Here is an 18,929-nt window from a genome sequence, read left to right on the forward strand (position 1 = left end):
GTTCCAACATGTGTACTCTTTGGTGCTTTAATCCCTGGGAGCTCTGGGGGTACTGGTTAGTTCATATTGTTGTTCCTCCTATGGAGCTGCAAGCCCCTTTAGCTCCTTGGGTCTTTCTTCTAGCTCCTTCACTGGGGACTCTGTGCTGAGTCCAATGGATGGCTGCAAGCATGGTTACTTCTTTTTCTTTTTCTTGTATGACCATGACAGGTATGGGGGTTTTAAATAGGAATGGTGTTGATCAAGCCATCCCGTGATACATATCCAGAAACATACTAGACAAAAGGTAAGGATGCTATGCTAAGGATTCACCTCCTTTACCAAAAAGAATTGTTTAAATGATTCCCACTAAGCTATTTGTACCTTCAAATTTACCACCAACTAAACCCGTAGCATTATCACTCAAATGTTTTATCAGAATGCATCCAATGTAAGATTTAACCAAAAAAACCAATCTAATTTTAGTATATTTCTAGGATAGTATGTTGTAGATCTCAGAGGGATCTTATAAGTTCAATGTGTGACTAAAAAGAAATTTAGAACATGTTATTAAAATTATAACAGGGGAAGAATAAGCAGCTGGTAATATGGTATTATAGAAATATATAAAAGAAGCATTTTTGATTTTCAGGGATAAAGCTGGAAAAATATTCTAAGAAACTAAGAACTAGGAGGTTTGTGGAGGATAAACCGGTAATGGGGATAATATTTGAAATGTAAATAAATAAAATAACCAATAAATAAAAGAAACTAAGAACTAACAATACTATAAAATAGTAAAAAAATTTAGAATGTATTGTGCTTAAATGGACACGGGAATGCATCTTCAGTGTGTGACAGAGTGAGTTGGGGAGACTCAGGGTGGTGAGAGCTGGAAAATTTTTATTGAAGAGAACAAGGGTTGGTGTTTCTTGGGAACTTACAGGTGAGGCTGGAATAAAAAAAATTAAAAGCAGAAAATAACAAAACTAGGAAAGGAGAAAAAAAGAAAAAAGAAATGTGGGGAAAAAAAGAAATGCTAATTGCAGTCTAGTAGTAAAGTGAGACCTACTTTTTATCATTAAAATCTGACCTTCCATCTCCTCTAGAACTTTCCCCTGATATGAAGAGTTGTTTAAAATAAGAACAATTACAAATGCTGTTCTATTTAGAGATGAACAAATTGTTTTAAATTCACTGTTAAATTCCACTCTTTCAACAAGAGGGGAAAAATAATCGCACACTAGAATCCTACTGCTTAAAAGGCACACATGCTAATTACTTCTTTTACTATGCCCAGTTTGTGAGTTCTCATTGTAAACTGAAAAGTATCTCCCATGACTAAGGTAGAGTTTTACCATGATGTCATTAGGACAAAGTAAAGCTAGAAAAGAGTAACTCTGAGTTCACATATCCTCACCCCAATTACTGTCTTTGGTGTAAGGACATCTCTGGGTGCACTACAGTTTTACTTTTTTCAATGAAGTTTCTGTAATAGCATGATAGAGTGTTGTTTAGAAGCTAAAACAAAATAAAAACAAAAACAAACAAAACCAGATAGCTAAAGAAGCAATCTTAGATGCTCCCCACTTCTTAACCCTGGATCCTGGGTCACATCATTTGCCCTTCTGTAGTTGGAAATTAGAGTACAATTTAAGAGTATCTATCTGTATGGAAATAGTCAGTTATAGCTTACAACTTAGTACATGTAAAAATGCTAAGGATAACATATAAACACCCAATGAAATTAACTATTTCAATGCTCTGGTGTTGAAAAAAGAAAAAAAAAAAAAAACCACTGCACAATGATTTTCTTAAAACTCAAAGATAATACTACCAACCTGAAAACTGGAACCTTTCTGTGAGAGACACAAACTCCCTCTGCATCCTTGTGAAATCAGATCGTATTTAGCTGAAATTATTATAGATTATTTTGGAAACTTAGTTTTGTATGTTTGAAACAATGTCCTAATTTTTAACGATGACTAATCATCCTAAAATAATCAATAATTGGTTTTAATAACACAATACTAGTAACATTTTATTTATAGATTCAAGGTTAGCCTTTCCCTTGGAAAAAGTTCTGCAATTCTCTTATGACTATACCACATTGCTTTTGTCTAAATTCCTAATGAATTTATTTCCTTTCCAGCCAAAATATTGGAAAGCATAGTCCACACAAGTTCATTAGGCTACAAGCATCCAATTTCAAATGAGATCATATGGTTTCATCTCTTTGTACTTCCACAATGGAGAACTGATTTGATTAATCACAGAGCTGTGATTTGCCCTATTGTTCACAGAATGGCTCTCTCTGACAAAGGCTCTGTGAACTCACAGAATTTTATAACTTGACTGTCCATCTTCTTATCTTGCCAGAGTCTATTTACATTTTATTCAAGCAATTATAGTCCCAAAATCTACGGTATATTTAATTCCAAAACTTACCTTTTCCTCTTAATCTGATCTTGTGTTATTTGTATTATTTATAATTTGTCATTACATTCATTAGTACCTTTAAATAATTGGGGGATTTTAATAGTAATAACCAGGAATCCACAAAGTATATGATCGCCTGCCTGCTACTCACTGAAAGCATAATAAGTACATAAAGCCCAGTGATAATTTTGGCCATTGCCTAACAAGACACATTTATATGCTGTTTAGTATTTAGCAGCAATGTTGTGTCTACCTTTGGGGACAAATATATGTAATAAATCTAAGACTTGCCCTTAAAGTCTTCCCAAGTGTTGGATGAGGAAACCATTGAGGTGTCACACACGCTGATTAAATCACTTGACTCTATGATGACGTTTCTCATATTGTCGTTGATATGATGACATGTACTACAACTAACTAAAAATTACTGAAAAAAAGGAAGCACTAAGTAGGTGAAATGTACTGCCCCACTACAAACTGGGAGATTCTTGTTGTGACAGAAGGCTTTCTCCAAGCAAAGATCTGAAGTATCAGTAACAAAAAGACTTGCATAGAAAGAGACAAAGGTATCAAGATGCAGAACCGATGCTTTGTCATAGCTACTGGATATATATAACCAGAACCATTCCATTCATGTTCCTTATTTCCAATTGGCATTGGTTATTGAAGACTAAAAAGTACCCATTAGATTTTTCGTCCAAGTTGAATTAACATCACTTTAAATGAAGCTTTATATTATAGGGGTTTTCTGAAAAATAACGACATCCATTGTTTTGTTCTGAAATCTAACACTAATGGAAGGTATTAAAATAATTACTTAATTTTTATGTATTGAAGCTTACAACAAAGCTTTCTCCAAAGTGTTGTATTTGAGTGTCACATCTCCTTGACATGCTGATGGATACACCATAAGAAAATACACGGGATCCATTGAAAAGTTCCTGAATTCATGATTCCTGTAAGATTTGCTTGCCACATCTGCATGTCCTTCCTGGTTCAAAATTGAAATGCCTGGACATTTTAAGGAAGGAATTTTCAGTGTTTTTCTTAAAACATAAAGAGGGGAACTTAGAATATAATATAATAAGTGTCTTTAGCTTTAAAAGAACCATGTAGCATGGCTGGACCTATAATTCTCCCATCATAATCAAAATTTCATAGAGATATTTATGTTCATGACCATATTTCTTTGTTATTGTAAACATTGCTTTTCTTCAGTAATCAGCTGACAATTCTAAATATTCTGTATTTTCATTCTATGTTTTTGGATGAACTTTGCTGCCTATAATATGAATGAACCTTAGTTGTTTTAGTTCTCTTAGGCTCTGTACTTATAGCTAATCAGTCAAAACTAATAATGTTTTATATATTCTTATGTCAATACTGTATACAAAAATTATCTGTTAAAATATTAAATTTATCTTCATGTCTAAAGATAGGTAAATCATGATAAAAGTAATATACTAAGAAAAACTATTACAGTACCATTTCTATTTTAAATTGATTATATTTTAGTTATTACTACATATTCCAACTGTTTGCTAAGATTTTATGTTTTTAATTGTATTTGGCTTTGTTGGGATAAAATGTAAGGCCTTGCATATACACAATAAATCACTTACTACTAAACTGTACACTTAGCCTTATACTTTCATTTTGTAATTTGTCATTTGTGATTTGGGTGGAACAAAAACAATTAGGTTTAAAATGGGAAAAAAATTAAGAAGATTACATCATGAAGATAAAGCTATTGGTTTGCTCTACATGGTGAAGGAGCAATGCATGATCATAACATCTGTGTCAATACTACATCTCTTTCACTGTCAGCAGAGACAGAGCCCTGGAATTCACTCTTGATTGAATGTTTTGGGTCCATGTTAACATAGATTTGAATAATTTGAACATCCATCAACTGATAATAGGAAAAAATAGGCCAAATGGATACTGGGTAGCATGAGGAAGCCAAGGAGTGATAGCTCCTTAAGACATGTAAAGGCCATAGTTCAATGTTTGATGATAGAGTAGAAAATTGTGGGCCTGATTATGTAATTTTTCCATCTAATTTTCAAGTCAGAAAGCAAATTCTCATAGCATCTAGTGAAATTTTAGTAAAGGAAAAGTGGATTATAGTATATACAACTGAAACCAAGTAGATATATTAATGTATAGCAACATTTTGAAGGAATGAATTTACATGTACTGAATTTAATAACTACATCTGGCTAATTTTATTTATTAATGCAACACAAAAACTGAAGTAAATAAGAAGAAGCATGTACCTGAAAACATATGAAAATGGAAAATTTGGTGATTATTGTGATCAATGTAGCAATTGGCATAGGTCTAATTACTTTTGGAAAGAGTTAATAACAGAGAGGGATACACATGTGGTTTGCCTGCCAACCTCTGTTTAGATGTACCCCCTGATTAAATTCACACTATCCTGTTCATTGGTTCTAATTTAGTTTACCAAACTGTCAATATTTTCACATTAATCAAAAATGAGGTACAAATTTTTATATAACTGCTCATACTAATTCATTTATGATTCCCAAAAAAACTTATTTATATTTCAATTAATGTATTTAATTAACAAGTGTGTTTTACATTTTATTCCTGAGCTCTGAATATTTTAACAGGTTTCAATTTTGTAGTTCATTTAATTATAGTAATTACTTGGTGATAGTTGCCTAAGCAGCCACAGAACAGTTGGAAAGATCCTTTTAGAGTTAGGCACCAGCTTGGTGGTTATCAGAGAAGTCTAATTGCAATTAAAATAGAACGTTTTCTGGCAGTGAAGGTTTTTGTTTTTTCAAATACATTTGCACAAGAATGCACAGGTGGGGACCTGTAGTTTTTCTTTTTCATAAAACAAAGATTTTCCCTCAAATGATACTATAATTGTGGAAAGACTGGCTTATATAAGGACATGCATCCTTATGTAATTTAGTGTCTTAGAAATGAATGAGTTAAAATTAACTCTATGCCTTGCCTAAACGTAAAACCCAACTGTGATACCTCCTTCTGTGATGACAGAAAAACAAAGTTTCAGGGTATGAATGTTTTCAACATTAGAATAAAACATATATAATGAAGGTCCCCTTCTTTTTAACATTTATGGTATTACACTGATTCCCTGAAATATTGCAATAAATATTCATAAGAAAATGGACTTGCCCAAATGACAACCATCTGGAGGAAAAAGCCAATTAGACAAAACATATACCAGCCAGAGTTTGATGACTATATTCCATGTCTATGTTAACTGTATGTTCTTTCAGCATCGAACCTGCTTCTGCAGAATGCTGTGATTTTAAATAGTCCCTGCCAAGATACTGTTTCAATGTCCATCTTCATTCTGTTTTAGAACGATTGTCTAATTTGACTTAGGTCACTACTCAACATTTCCAGTGTATACAATGGGTTTCATTCAACTGCTAAAACAGTAAATGGGGTAATTTTATACAGGTAAAATACTGAGGTCTTAGCTGCAACCATATTTCATGAACATCCTGGCCTGTAGAAGGAATATAGGCTTTAGGGATAAAGGAGCCCATTTCTTTCTAAATTAACTGCAGGATAAATTTAAAGCTAGTATCCCTATAATTAGAGCAATAGATCTTAGATTTTTATTGTCCCCTTGAAAGACCAGATCTCCTAGAGCTTTTTTTTTTTTTTGTAAAAAATGGGAGATATTGAAAGTATATTAAAAAAAAAAGACACCATTTAAAACTGAGACAGTACTCATCGTTACATAACGAAAATTTGTGATTAAATACACTGAAATATTTTAAGCAAAGTCATGAATCTTAAAAAAAAATCTTTTTGTGTGGCACTATTGTTAAACACAGTTCAGACTTCCTACTAAACAAATGAAAACCAAAAAGGATGTGTGTGTATGTGTATGTTTATGCATGTTTATGTGTGTATATGTGTAGATGTGCATGTATAGGTGCATATATATGTGTGTGTGTTTATATGTATATGTGTGTATATGTATGTATATGTGTATATGTGCATATATATATATATATATATATATATGTTTATGTGTGTATATGTGTGTATGCAGTTTATATTAGTAGACCACATAGCCAATCTTCATAATTCTTCTACCAAATAATTTTAAAGAGTCTAAAGAATTAGGAGACACTACTCTGAAATAAGTTTTGACAAACATGAATGAAAACATGATATAGTTTATTAAGCTACAGTAAAGGCTGAACAGTGTATACTTGTCAGATTTACATCCAGTAAGTATTAGGAAACAAAAAAATTATACTATTTTCTGAGAAGCCAAGTGAGCCTGTTTCTAGACTATATTTGTGATCATTACGTGGAATGGAATTTAAACAGTATTGCTGGAACTCTCCCCTAACGAGTGGATATTATAAGCATGGACACCATGAGTTGGACTGACTTAATTGTCATTTCGCTATGTGTAGCAAGCACAGAAATACAAATAATGCTGTATATAGTATGTATATGGGAGATAGATAGACAGGTAGCTGGATGGACAGATGGATAGATAGATGGATAGATAGATATAGATGGATAGATAGATAGATAGATAGATAGATAGATAGATAGATAGATAGATAGATAGATGATAGGAATATATCCCATGTAGTTACATTAAGAGAGTCCATGAGAATGCTATATATTTCAAATTAAACAAAGACTCCAAACCCTTAGAGTACATTTTACCATTTACAGTATGCCTTATTGAGTGTCCTTTTGACTGAGTAGTTGTGTAGGATTGAAAAGAGTTTATTGGACAACTAAAGGATCACATTCTGTAGAACTGAAAACGGCATCAGGTATATCCATGTCTATAGACACTCATGTTAATGTGAAACATGAAGTCTAAATGAAGCTGTGCTATTTCCCCATGGATTTTGGATATTATCGAACACAAGCAATAATGGTCAATAATTATTTTTATGTTTTGTTTTGTTTTAAAGTCACTTAGGAGATACTGGCTGATAAGAGATTAGAATTAAACCAAAGGCCAATCCAAAATGTCACTCAGGTGTGGTGAAAGCCAGTGACATATTAAAATTTTCATTTTCATAATCAAAGTCATAAGAAATCAATTCAAATTTGGCTATAGTAATTTCCTATATGGTTAATAAAAATAATTAGTTACAAACTTCCACTGTACTTTGCTTTGATTTTAGTCACAAATTTTAATTTCATCTTGATGCTTTTAGCTGTTAAGAAGAAGGAAACTATTTTAGCCTAGTGTATTAAAAATGGTATCTTTAGGTAAAATCCTATTGTGCTATGTTTTTATATTTTGTCATTATTAATATCTATGTCATCCACATACTCACAGACCACAAATTTGAATAGTCAGTCATTAATAACTTACTCATAGATCAAAATATATTATATTAAAATTAAAAAGTAGTAAGAGCTGTTGGACATTCGACTTCTGACATCACTTTGGCAAATTCTAGAAACATGATCCATATATTCACAGACATTTCAGCGAGTTTGCTTATGAGGTGGATGCTGTTACTTCAACAGAGATGCTTTCTAGTCTATGGAATAATTGGAAGCAAGAACCAGCAGGATTCAAATGATTCCAGCTGCGTTAAGTACTGACTGTGCAACAGATTTGGTTTTATATGTTGTTTTGTAATAGGAGTGATGTGAGAGGTGAAAATCCCCAGGTGGGGGCCGCTCCTATGGGTAATAGACAAAGAACTCCATTAATAACAAGTGCTAAGAGGAACAAGATGATTTTAAATGTGGCAGACAACTGAAACGGGTACAGGTAAAATACTAAAGGAGAAAAGGTGAAGTAATTTCACAGACAAAATAATGAGAAATAAGATCAAAGCAAAGCATTTTATGCATTGTATTCCATGTTGTTACAGATCAACTACTTATAACATCTAATTATGAAAATGATGTTAAAGGAAAAGTAGATGAATGCAAAGTCATACCTACAGGAAATTATTTAAAAATACAGTAAAAAAAAACAATTATAAGCAAAATTAAAAGAATATTCATCTGTTAAGTAAACTGGGTACCTCTGTCAGTGTGGAGCTGCTATGTAGACAAAAGAGATGGAAGACAGTCCTGGAGTGCCTGAAGAACATACTCCATAGCTGGTTGATGTTTGCAAACTTAACTTCACAATAATCTTAATAAGTATACATATGTCCATGGAACAGAGAAATCAAGGGCCTATTTCTACTGGCTAGGTGATGCAATGCTGTATTAATAATGACAACATTTTCATATAGTAGATCATCCAGTCATTTCTGCTATGACAAATATCAAATTATTTCTATGGTCTCCAATTTATTAGCTTAAAAAAATGAATTAAATAGGTCAAATCATCTCAAAGGCACATTTGAAGCTTCAGCATGTAAGAATCCTCTGAGTTCTATTAGACACTAAATTTATCTTTCTAAAATTAATATAGTAACCAGACACTGCATTAATCACTATTCAATTACTATTTTGCTTCCTTTTATAGAGCACTTGTTAGATTCTAGTGCATTTTCTACTTTACCAATGAGTGCGCTAAGAAAAACTGCATGGCACCTTTGCCTGTATCTTTTCCTACCTTTCTCAACCAGGGAACAACACAAATTCAGTGGGCATTATATTTTGGGGAAAACACTCAGTATGCATTCCATCTAAATACTGTGATAGTTAATACTGACTGCCAACCTGTTAGAATCCAGTCTCACCTTGGAGAAATACTTTCAACTAGTTTGCTTACACAGTGTGTTTTTAAATTAAGGAAATCACAAAGATTGGAATCCCAGAAGGAATAGAGTAGATGGTATGCTGACACAAGCATTCAAGTACCTCGGTCTCCAGCCTGAAGGTGTAATCTGACCAGCTGCTTCTTGTCCCTCTTGCCATACCTTTCCTATCTTGATGAGCACTGCCCTCAGACTATGAACCAATATAAACTTTTGCTTCTTGCCTTAGTTTGATCTTGTCCATATTTTGTCATATCAATGAGAAGAGGAAAAAAGAAAAGAAAAGAAAGAAAACAATACAAACGCGAAGATGCAATGAGAGGATTCCTCTTTCACCCTTCCCATCTTGGAAGCCTTGGTATATAATGTAATGGACACACCTACTGTTACATAAGAAAAAAGCAAGTTGGGCATGTCAAATAAACTTAGATGGTGGGAAATGTAAATGGCCTAAGAACGTTTGTGTCCTCTTACACAATTTTGTAGACAAAATATAAATGAAAAGTATGATACCAGGATTAAGTTTAAATTCAAAACTCTCTCAGAAGTTCTCTCAGATCCTCATCAATTCAGTTCCCTTCAGTCATCACTACTGAAAGTTCATGTAAGGGTAAAGAAATGTAAGTGAGTCACATTGACACTCTGGAGAAGTCACTACAGTTCTCCTTAACTCCTATACTGCCAATAGTAATGCTTCAGTCTGCAGAATGCCTGCATTGACCTTTGACACTAAAACCAGGTCTGTGCTTTGTACCATCTTGGCTATTTACCTGAGGTAGGCCTTTGCCAGCTGGAGAGGATGCACTGTCCTGCTAGGAGCAGACAGCCTTGCAGGAAAACTTTAAACCCTGAGGCTCATTGCTCCTAGTACTACCCAGAAGTCAATAACCCTTACCTCAAGCAAAATTGGATTGTCTAAAATAAGAGATGTCAAGTATCAAAGTGTTTTTGTCAATTATTACCTATTTAAAAAACCATCAGTGTAATGAACATATTTTTCTGTCACTGTATTTGCGAAATATCTTCCTGCCAAGACTGAAAAGAAGGCTTCAAATCATGCTAAGACACCGCAGAGATCGTCACTGATTTTATATTGCTGCAAGTTAATGTTCATACTTATTTGAATTTTGAGGCAAAAATATAGCCAATTATCACATAAACTCTATCAGCTTTTATTTAGGAAATTTGAATATGCTGGGACAAAACATTTTTAACCTAGGTACAATAAAAACAAAATATTATGCCTACTTATTAGGAAAGACATGAATGAAGAAAGGAAAATTTTAAGAGTAGTGAATGAAAAATTAACTTCAAATTGAGGGTTTGCAAAAAAAAACATGGGAGGACTCATGGACCCATGGCTCCAGCTGCATATGTAGTGGAGGATGGCCTAGTCTGACATCAATAGGAGAAGAGGTCCTTGGTCCTGTGAGGGCTCAATGACCCAGTGTAGGGGAATGCCAGGACTAGGAAGAGGGATTGGGTGGGTTGGTGAGCAGGGGTGGTGGGGGAGAGAATAAGAGGTTTTCGGAGGGAAAACCAGGGAAGGGAATAATATTTGAAATGTAAATTTAAAAATATCTAATAAAAAATGCATAGTGAGCGAAGCAAAAAATAAAAAAATAAAAATAAAAATGGAAAAAAATTAGAGGGCTTCTCTGGTATTTTGAAAAAGGAAGGGGATGTTATGAAGTTTATTAGGCACTTTATGTATACTGTCAAGATATTTACCTCTCTGGGTGCATGTGCGTTTATGTTTATATACTTATGTTTATGGTAAAGAGATCTAGAGAAACAATATAGACCATTTAAAATCAACTGAGATGCTGAGAAGCTGAAATTATGCTAAATAACACAAATGAATGTCTTCCATCTAGGGAATTGATAAGACACAGAGCAAAGAAAAGTTGTTAGCACAGGTTCATTCTCAGCTGATAGAGAGAAAAGGCCATTGTGTCTCAGGATTTCCAATGTGAAAATCAGTTCAATAACATGAATATATGACCCAGGAGGGCATCAACTCACATCTCAGAGCACACTCCATTTTGTCTCCATTTGTCACTTGTACCATCTACACAGTCTCCTGCAGAATCCTGTGTAGCTGAGTATTTGAAAGTCCTCAGCATGCAGCTGTTATCACACAGAGGCCCAGATTGGTTGTGTCCTCAGAATCCAAAAAAGCACCAGTAGTACCCTTTTTTCTCAGAGAAGATCTACTACGGAACTACTGTCAGCAGAAGACATTTCCTTTCTTTGAAAGATACAGCTTCATCTCATAATGCCTCCTGCTTCTATTTCCTCCTTATTGATGTTTGTTTAATGAGGAAATGGGGGAAGAAGTAAAAAGTTTCACTCTCTGCATTGTGATTGCTAGTCTTTTGTTTCCCAAAGTAATCATGATAAAAAGAGCCAGCCACTTTGCCATGTTCGGATTGTGAGCCTCACATGATTTACATGGAAGCAAAAAAAGAAAAAGTTTTTTAAATTAAAAGCATATTTGTAACTATTTTGAAGTACGTATGGTCATTCCCACAATTTTGAATGTAAGCACCCTAGTCTGCAACATCAAGTATTAGTGAACTGCCAGCCATTTTCTCAACACTGTCATGGAGGTAAATGTATAAAATCTATACATGCCTGGACTAAAAAATCATGGGATGGATATACAACATTTGAAAATGAGGAAGAAAGGAATTCTACAAATTGCTTGAAATATGTTTCGAGATATCAAGGGCTTTCATTTTTAATTCAGTCAGAGCTGATTCTATTCACAAATTTGAGAGTGCTTTTGTAGGAGAAGTGAAGGCCCAAATCATGGGCATCAGAGGCATCTCCAATAAAGTGCCCGCACTCCTGGATCATCTGTTCTTCAGAATCAGGAACATCAAAGAGGAAACCTGCTCACTCTAAGGCATGTCTGAGATTTTCATTCTTTTGAATATATCCAATGTGTCTGCATTTGAAAAAAAAAATGGGCAAACCTAATTCTTTAGGCTATAAATCACTCTAATGTGGAGGGAAACGTGTTAGCTGGTTGTATTACAAAGCCTTTACTTTATATTTAATAGGCACCTGCAATTCCAGCATTCTACAAAGCTCTCTACTTTGCAAATCTTTAAAACCCTACTTAATTTTCAACACTGATTTCCTGCAATCTAAGAGCTTATGAAGGGTTCACTGTGTTCATACAGATCTATACAAAATGTGTCGTCGGGGCTTCCTGGTCTGTGATGGTATTCATCTGGAGGTGAATCCCAAACTTCTATCACTGGTATGCTTATTTCCAACTAAAATAAATATTCTCAGGATGAATGCTGAAGATTAGGAAGAAAAAAAAATGTGTCTAAGTGGCTGGCAGGGAGACATGCGCAAACAGCTGCTCAGTAACAACCCTTCACACCACTACAGTGGAAGCTTAAAGAACCAAAGCCCCAGCCACCATTGCTTCTTGGAGTTCTAAAAGGGATTAGAGAGTTTCTTAATCAACTGCTGAGAGATTGAAAAAGGCTTGGAACTGGACGGTAGTAAAGATGCACATTACTGAAACGCAAAGATGGTTTGTCAGCAAAGACTATGGAAGGACATCAAACCAAAGACATTATACAAGCAAGAAAAATTGACAAAATTCCTATTCTCCCCTAGAGCCAATATAATTAGAATCCTGCACACGTTAGTGTACCTGGTGAAATTCTACATAATGATGTCCATTCAAGAACAAGTATCACACCTCTTTGCTCACATATGCTTGAATAATTTATATAGAATGAATAAGAAGCAGTCAGATGTGCTTTCTTGTCCTCCCTGGTTTCCATTATCCCTGCTGGATCCGCTTCTACCATGTCCACAGTTTACAAAGCAACACATGCTCTATAAACTACTAGTGAAGATGATCAGAAAATATTCTTATAGGTCTTACTGGCTATACATGTAAATAGATCTCTAATGCATGTGCCAGGATTCTGGCTTCTTTTGAATTACATATTATAACCTTGAAGGCTCTACTAATTCTGCCTCTACTCTTATCTATAGGAGTCACACTGATTTGGATATGTAAGTGTGAAAACTTAAAACTTAAGTTTAAAACAGTAGACTGTTATCTACTTTCTGTTATAACACTCTATTAAAAACCAGTTGTTTATCTCACATAGGAAGTTTGAATTCATGAATCTTGGCTTATAGGAAAAGGGGAGGTAAATATGAAGTTAAATGTCAATCACAGTAATATGTCTTTCAAGTTGTATGTTTCTGAAGACTGACAGCCAATCCGATTATATCAAACAAAGGCAAAAAGGCATGCATTCCTTTTTAAATGAAATGTTTGACAGTTTTAGCAGTTATCTGAACTAAGAACAGATAATATTTTAAATACTGGAGTGGATGCATCTCTTCATATACATGAGGGGATTATATTTCTACGTTATAGCAATAATTTACTTCTATAGTGTATGTTCTTCTTAAAATATTCAAGTTATTAGCATGATTACTTAAATACTCTGAGTTTTGTGAGACCACGTATCTGTATAGTAGTATTTCTTTCCTGATTTGCAGTCCCAATTTTTCACTAACAAACCTGAGATAAATAAAAGGGCTACAATGTATAGGAATTCAGATAGAGTATTATTTGAATGTTAATATTAAGAAAGAAGAATATCCACAGCATATAATTCTTAGTGACCCAATAAGCTACCATGTAACATACTACCTGAAAAACCTAAGACCATGAAGAAGGTAGCTTATACTTGCACATGCAGAAAGTCTTAGGCCTCAAGGATTTTAAGTACAAGCGTTAAACAGTCCAGAAAAGAAGCATTTTCATTGTTTTGTTCATAAATACAGAAACACTAAGCCTTTACCTCTAGCAGAGCCAAACCAGAAAAAAAAAAATCAAATCAGGATATGCAGGCCAGTGCAGTGCAAACACTTAGCCTTGGACAGATGGAACAACACAAGATTAAGCTCTTGACACTTGGTGGCAATCCAGAATCCTCTAACCATAGAACTTAAAAAATAAATAAAGCAGGGAATAAAAGTAATTGCTGAAACTAAACTTACATGGAAATAGTATCTTAAGAACCTACTCTCATCCCTTACAATCTAAAATAATGTTCCTGAAAAAAACCCATAAAACTGCCGGTTGCAATATTTGAGTTGTGATTCACAGATTTGATGTAAGTTACAATGGATGGTAAAGAAATCCCACTGTAAGCTTTAATTCTTTCATTTGAACTCAGTTATCTATTTTATGTCTTTTAATTTATGCCACGCTAACAAGAAAATTATAGCCTGCAATTAAATAATGAAGGTGTTCATACATAAAAAATAAAATGGAATATTGTTATAACTGCAACATTTCCAGGTTGGTTTTTTTTTTTCAATGCCAGGATATGAGCATTGGGTACTCTAGGCCAGTGATCCCTCTCTGCACTTTATCTACAGACTCACAAGGTCATTTTAATGAGCCAGCACCTGTTCTTTCCCAATGCGGGCATATGTGGTTAGAACCATGAGAGATGAGAAAGCACAGTTTGGGTAGTTATAAGAACATTGTAACTATAGAAATTACCTGCATGTTTATAAATATTATGTACATAATTGCACCCTAAAAAGGCTGTTTAATATAGTGGACATTTTTTCAAAAATCTATTTCCCTTAATATGACTAGGAATTAATGATACAACTTATAAGGAACCTCATCGAACTATACAGTGGGGAAAGAAACCAGAACATCAAACGTCCCAGTTAAAAGTTCAAGAGAAGTGGTTGCCAAGATTAGTGACCAACTCATTTTTACCTATGAAGTCTACATCAGTCTCCAAGGGGTTATATTTTACATCCTAAATGTGGGCCACAGCATATCACACTAACAGAAGCTATCAAGGGAGGAGGGGCATTAAAATTCACAGCTTTCAAAATTGCTTGATTTTGAGGTAGGGGTAAATTTTCCATGATATGCCATGCACAATCATGCCTGGTTGTGCATCAAAAATTCAGCAGATGAAAACATGCTTAAGTTCTTGCAGGCCACACGTTAGACTGCCTTTCCCCCCACTTCACTCTCAGTTGCAGTTTTGTCTTTCTGACAGCTCTAAATATCACCGTGTTACTGCCTTATGTGTTCCACATGTCATAATAACATTGCAGTACCGATTGTGGTGGATTCCTCAAAAATGAAAAGTAATCACAAATGTAATATAGCATCTCTAAATGATCAGGAACTGAAGCAATTCCCTTTGCGACGGTAAAAGCACACACATCCGCTTGAGTACAGCTTGTCTACACATTTCCAATGTATAAATTCTTCAATCTATACATAAATGTGCATCTGAGCAAATACTTTAAAGCATAAAACGTTCATGTCAGGATGTTTAAGCTCTGAAATGAGCATTTCATTTAGAAAATTAAATATGGCTGTTTACTCAAAACCAAACTCTGGTGGAACCTTTATAGATTGTTTGATTACTTAAAGAACTTGTCAAATGTAAATAGACCACTGTTCTTTATGTTAACATTTTCATTTATTCCCCCACCCTCCCACTGGAGAAAACAAACCACATGGGATCAAGAAAATTAATTCCCCAAACGCTGTCAACCAAGTTGGGAAACAGCAATAAACAGCTTACTGTAAAGCCTCCAGCTACAATAAAACAGCTGTCAATAAGTGGGCAAAGTGGAGATGTGAAAAAACAGGTCTGTTGGATATGATACCATGAAAAGAAAAGGAGAGCATGCCTTGTTCTAATTCACTAATGCTGAATCTCACAGAATGGTCCTTTGACGAGCGGAATGCATCCTCACATAGAAATTGTTAGCTAGGTATTTTCAAGGTCTGACCCAGTAGCAGTGGACCAGAACTAGTCTAGATAAATACCAAACTCTGTTTTAAGAGAGACTCTATTGATTTTTCAGACATAATGCCTTTGAAAATTTATATTTTTAAACTTTGTTATATCCAGGAGAGCTTTCTCTCTTCTTTCAGGCAAAACCAGAAACAACTTGATTGTGAAGCAACCAGTTGGAATTTAGAGTGTTGACATAATTTCAGTCTACAGCAGGGAAGTTTGCTTTGATTTTTACATGATCCTTTGCTTAAAACTATATAGAGGACAGTATTCATTTCTTTTCTGAAAATTTCGTGGCAGAATAAAGGATAGAAATGTTACAGTGAAATTTAAAACAGCTTAGTAAGATAGAGTCAATACAGGGATCTAATTCACAATTATCTCATGCATTACATGCAAACCCACAGGGAAAGAGAAAGTGTCAGACAAACTAGGAGTCACTACCTCACCGACCAGCTCAGGATGTAGGAACAAGATGGTGGGTGCGTTTTCATGAAGACAATATAAAGTAGTGGTACTTAAATAACCTTTTACTCAAAGGTCTTGCACTTTTCCACCCTTCAACCAGTAGCATGAAATCAAAAGGAGTCTTGTTAAAGGCAGGACTTACAAAGTAGTGGTATTTAAATTTGGTAAACTTTTATTCAAGATTCTTCCACTTTACACAGCTCAACAAGCACCACAAGTGCTAAAGGAGTCCATTTAAGGCAGCCATGCCCATTTTACTAAAAAAAAAAAAAAAAAAAAACCTTCACATATCATGTATTAGATAGTACATCTGTGTGATTAAAATTTGGAGTAATAAAATTTACATTTTCAGTGTTGTAAACTACAGGAGTTGAATCTCCTGTAATAAAATAAGGGTTACTATTGAAACAGAGGAGTTAAACAAGAAAAAAAATCCACGTATTTGTTCTTGTTTAACAGAAACATCTTCCAGAGTTATCATAGAGTTCAGTGAGTACAATTTTAGGAAGCTATATATAATTTGTCTTTCATTTTTAGAAAACACCCTGTCACTCCAACATTGTGTCTATGCCTCTGTCCACTGCCATCACCTCTCTAATGATTTCCAAGATTTATTTCCTCCAAAGTGACTACTATATTTTTAGTTTTTTTGTTATGAAAGCCTCTAAAAGACATAAAGATTACCTTTTCAATAGCTATTTTCCATGGGAGTTAGTTACAGGTAACTTTCAACCTTAGAATGTGTACAAGAAAGCTACAAAATGCCTCATGATCAAAAGGTGGGTCTGAAACATACCATAGATTCAGTTTGTGAGTTCCTCATCATCCTGTCAGTAAGACTATGTCATATATAAACAAATGTCTTTATGATAAACCAAGCTTCCTCAGAAGATGCTTTCAAAAACTGCTGAAACACATCTGACTAGCATTTGTGTCCTTGTGTCATATTTAAGTTCAATAACTATGGAAAAAATTTAAAAGATTTCGGCTTAGACCTTGCTGGCAATTCCCATACACTGAGGTGAAAGGTTTGATCATATGCGAAGGTAGACAAGTAACTCTCCTTGGGAAACCGATTTTATATCTCACAGAAAACACTTCTGTTTATACTAGTTCTTTTCAAGGAATGATATAAAAGCACACCACATCATTCTTCATTGATACAGAAACTTCCTCACTAAGTCCACTTAGTTTCAGCGGTTATTTTTCTTGCCATAATAAACTATTAAACAACTTTAAAAAAAAAAATCTTGTTTATGCTTGGACAATTTCCAAGTCATAAAAACACTCTCTTCTCAAACGATAAGATTAGCCTGAAACTGAGCTATCCTTCGGACTTCCACTTCCAACTAAAAGATTTCTCTAGGACTTCAAAACTGTTAGGTTCTTTCAGGTTGTGTATCTCAGGTTTACTCAGATGTTCTGCAACAATGCTCTGTGTACTTAATTGCTCTGTGTACAAAAGGAGATCTTACATTCATAATAATAAGAATTATACTTAATATTCTTAGGGTACTGTGTGATTGACTAATAAAAATCATTTTTTACACCTTATTGTCATGAAGTCTCAAAGTCATTACAGAGCAGCTACAGGATTTACAAGGGGAAACAGTTTCTGTAAGATACACTACTCTATCACAACTTCACAAAACAAAACAACAACAACAAAAAACCTTTTTGATTTCCCAAAGACTCACCAAGACAATTCTGTTAATTTTGCTTTACCTGTTTTTGTTTTTTGTTTTTTTTTTTTTGATATTCATGTTTTTAATTGGTTAGCAAGGTGGTGTATGGGCCACCAACAGAGATGGACTCCTAATAACAGAGAGTGGCTTCCAAAATCCTAGAAACTTGATGTGCTGAGAGCAACTCACTAAAGAGCAAACAAATGAACTTAAATGCTAGTGGCTCCAGAGGAACTATCATTAAATAAAAGGTATCTTTGCCTGTACTACCAGCTTGATCCTTCCCTCCCCCATCTTCCCAGCTACTGCAGGATTGGCACCTGGCCAGCACAGGGGACATGATACCCTAGTGCCATCTACAGGCTATTATCGACATTCAAATTTTGTGGCAACAGAGAAGCACCAAAGAAATAAATTAGACAGGACTGCATTTAAATCTTTATTAACAAGGAATTATTAGACCTAAGAAAAACTAATTCTGGATTTGGTTGAAATATGAGGTTTCTCAGCCTCTTAATCCCTCTTCATATGGCATCTTTCACAGTTTAAAATGAGTTATGACAGATCACTTATGCATTACTAAGATGAGAAAGTATTTACAATGGAATCCTTCTTTTCTGTATAAATTAGTAATATTAGAGAGAAAGCATTCCCCTTGTATTTTCTTCTTTTCTTTTCATATATGACCATTATGGACACTGAAAATCGTTCTAAGAAAGCTCCAGCCTTACTATATTACAATAAAATAACTTGAAATCAAGGAGTAGTCTTTCTATATGGCTTAGATGCAA

General features: G+C 34.4%; 1 protein-coding gene across 5 annotated transcripts in view; it reads right to left on the reverse strand.

The window, feature by feature from the left end:
• The window catches only part of Pcdh9 (protocadherin 9), an 865,561-nt gene that overhangs the window by 841,090 nt on the left and 5,542 nt on the right, over window positions 1–18,929 (reverse strand). The gene's annotated exons all lie outside the window — the stretch shown is intronic.

Source organism: Mus caroli, unplaced genomic scaffold, assembly GCF_978045245.1.
Source record: "Mus caroli unplaced genomic scaffold, Mus_caroli_1 scaffold_12, whole genome shotgun sequence".
In the NCBI taxonomy this organism is placed as follows: domain Eukaryota; kingdom Metazoa; phylum Chordata; class Mammalia; order Rodentia; family Muridae; genus Mus; species Mus caroli.